This window comes from Meleagris gallopavo, chromosome 2 (genome assembly GCF_000146605.3).
Source record: "Meleagris gallopavo isolate NT-WF06-2002-E0010 breed Aviagen turkey brand Nicholas breeding stock chromosome 2, Turkey_5.1, whole genome shotgun sequence".
NCBI lineage: Eukaryota > Metazoa > Chordata > Aves > Galliformes > Phasianidae > Meleagris > Meleagris gallopavo.
In genome coordinates, this window is record NC_015012.2 from 33,825,670 (window position 1) to 33,829,072 (window position 3,403).

Below are 3,403 nucleotides of genomic sequence, written 5' to 3' on the forward strand. Positions count from 1 at the left end.
AGCGGGTTCCTGAAACTGTCCCGGGAGCGCGGGGAACAATCTCCGCCCGCCTTCGCCGCTTAGTAGCAGAGCGATTAGTTAGGTCCCTGCACCTCATCCCCGCGATAAAAGAGTGTGGGGTGCCTCGAGGTGGGCGCTCCTCGCGCGCGGGGATGATGAGGTGGCCGGGTGGGTGCTCCTCCCGCTCCTGCCCGGCGCGTTGGTTGTGAATGCAGCTCTTGTTTCAGCACCCAGAGTGGTTTCTCCTGCCTCAATGGACGTTGTGTGTGAGGAAGAGTAGGTGAAGCCAAGTCTTGATCCTTTTCAGTTTGGTCTGGATTCGTATTTATTTTTTTCTCGCTTTTATTTTTATTTATTTTTTTTTTCCCCGTAGTGAATGCTCTTGTTGTGAGGAAAACGTGTATGTGGGGGTCTTAGCAGAGGTCCGCGAGGTCAGCCAGGCTGCAAGCTTGAAGGAGAGGTGCAGGCAGGTCAGAAATGAACGCCTTGCAAGCAGGGATGCTCTCAGTCCTTGTGCTGAGATTCCACTTTGGGCGAGTGACTTGTTTCTGAGCCATAAGGAGCTGATAATCGCCTCATTTCCTATCTGGCAGAATGCCTCTTCAAAACTAATCATTAATCGATATCATGTAGTAAGTTCTGGAGTAGTATAAACTTAACCCCTTTTGATGGATGTGGTGTCAATTGAAACATGGTGGCAAGCAGAGATGAGCCGTGGAAAATAGGCTGTCCAGATACATGGGACTCTGGTGGTGAAAAGGAGTCTTTCAGAACTTTATTTCAGAAATGCTTATATTGACTAGATCTTATGGTCATCATGCTTTGGGCTTTTTTTTTTTCTCCTTAATTTTTATTCTTAAAATTTACAAAAAGTCTACTAAAATACTACCAAAATGACTAATTCATTCTGTTGGCATAATCAGTTCTGTGTGAGCTTTGAAGAGGTATGGTTCTTGATGTTACAAGTTTGTGGGTTAACATTTATTCCTTCAGCTGGTGACTGCTTCTTGTCTGCTTCAGATAGAGCTTTCTGTTGGTAGTGTCCTTACCGTTTGTGTCTTCGTGCTTTCTGTTAATTACAGTTTTGTAGTATACAGTGAAGTAGTGAATGGAGGCTTGAAATTGTGAAGGGATGCTGGAAAATGAAAGACATGAGTGTTTTGCTGCACTAGAATCATACTGAAATCTTACTCTAGGTTATCTATTCCCAGGAGAAGAACCTCATCATTGGGGTGTGCCTTAAGCCTGCCGTGTTTAACTTGTTGCTGATATAATTCAAAATCTAGATTCTGGCTCAGTTTAGGATAAAATTCACGCTGATATGAGGGAATTATTTAGCTAGTGTTTTTCTGTGACCCTTACCACAATTATCCTGTAGCAGCAGAAAGGTTTTTCCTAAAACAAAAAATGACTAGGAAAAAAATTCTAGGGCAGATGGACCATATGAGATAATGCATTGTGGAGTGTGGATGGGTGCAGAGTTGATGAGAAGAAAAGCAGCATAAGGCAAACTATAGGCAGATCAAAGTAATTGGTTTGAGTACCTCTGCACACCACAAAGTGGAGGAGGGACTTCCCTCCTCAGTATGTTGGCTCCTGGTGATATTCTTGTATTCCTGTTTTGCCTCTGTACTACTTGCAATTATACCTTAACTTTCCCTGTCCAATCTTGCTGGTCTGATGATCCCTTGTAGATATTCTGCTGTCATCTTCAGCCCAGTTTAGCTAAAATACAAATTTTTGCTTGCTCTTTTACGCTTACTGGTGACTGGGAACTTCAGTATTTGCTTTATTCTGGATTTGTAGTTTTGTTGCTGTTCTTATTCAGCGTGAGAAGTGACTGGAAGGAGAGAAGTAGCATTTCCTACAGAGGGGGGTGACAGGGTGAAATTTAGACCAGCTGAAACTAAGAGGGGGAAAATAAACAAGAAGTCATAGAAGGTAATAATGGTTTCATCTTGAATAAGCTGTAAAGTATACTGCAAATCTTATTTGTAATGGTCATTTGTTGACTGCTATCCATGCTTTTTCTGTTGGGTTTTGATGATTCTTTAAAGCATTACAAATCTCTGTTTTCTTTTGGCAAATCCTGGCCATCTTGCACTCATACAAAGCCTCCAAATGTAGAATTTTACAATTTGTCATCACTGACTTTAAAATATGTGTTTTTTCTTTACACACACTTCCATGGACTCCTTGAAGTTCTTAGAATTTTGCATGACTTGACTTATTTCCCAGCTTTTGTTTTCAGTTTTGCGGCCTTCAGTTCATCTTAGATCTTTTCCTCTCGCTCTGCTTGTGGTCCCCGCTGATACTCATGTGACTCTTCACAGCCACACTAAACTCTAATTACTTGTCTGATATTCTCTTTAATAGCTGCATTTAAAACACATAGGATAAAGTTTTTCAGCAAATATAATCAGATATAAAAAGCTAAATGGTTGTTAAAATGCAAAGATGCCAATAAATGTTTAAGTTGAACTAACAATACCAATTTTGTTTGCAGAAGCCAGCTGAAAGGTGACAAGGACTGACTTAATCAGAGACAGATCTCTCTGCTGCCCTTGTTCCCCACCCAGGTTAGCTTGTGTGTTCACCTCAGCCTAATGTTAGCTGTAAGTGGAGTGGAAGTTCTGTACGGAATGGATGCAAAGTTAAATGTGTAGGGTGATCTTAACTATTTAAAAAAAAAAAAAAGCTTATCAGCACAGGTTTTCAATTCATATAGAGACTGGCGTGTTTGTACCTACAATTTGAGTGATTCTTAAGGGGATTGTATTTTGTCAAATACTGTCTAGGGCTTGTATTCTGTAATAGAAGATTTCACAACACCTGATTACTGTAGAAATACACTGCAATAAACTTTATTGAAATACATAACACTTTCACAAATCTTGTAAGATGAGTGTTTTAGGATAGCTAGAAGGTATTTCTTCCCTAATCCTAAATACCTAAGAATAAGCTTAAAAATAGCATCTAGCAGTCCTATGTGAAGAATCTATTTGCTGTCAAGTGTTATAAGTGCCATGAAAGTATTTCCTAAACTCTTACTGGAGTAATGCTACTTAGACCCTTATAATATAAGTGTTTGACTCTGGACTGTGTGTAGGCTGTTGTATAGAACTCTACGGCTTTGCCTTGGCTTGCTGCTATGGCTCAGAGTCCTGGGACTCTTTAGGAGGAGGAAGAGAGAGAAGGCTATGAGACCCACAGTGATGGCACCTTCTCTTACCCTGCTGTACAAATGAGTTTTGGACACAAAAGCAAATGAAGAGTAATGCGATTGTTTCCCTCTTCTCTAGTTCCTTACTTTTACTCTTTATTGCTCCATCCTGATTGTGAAACATCAGCTTAATGATAAAGGAGCTATTCATGCAAGGAGGAGCTCTCTTGACCCTCATAC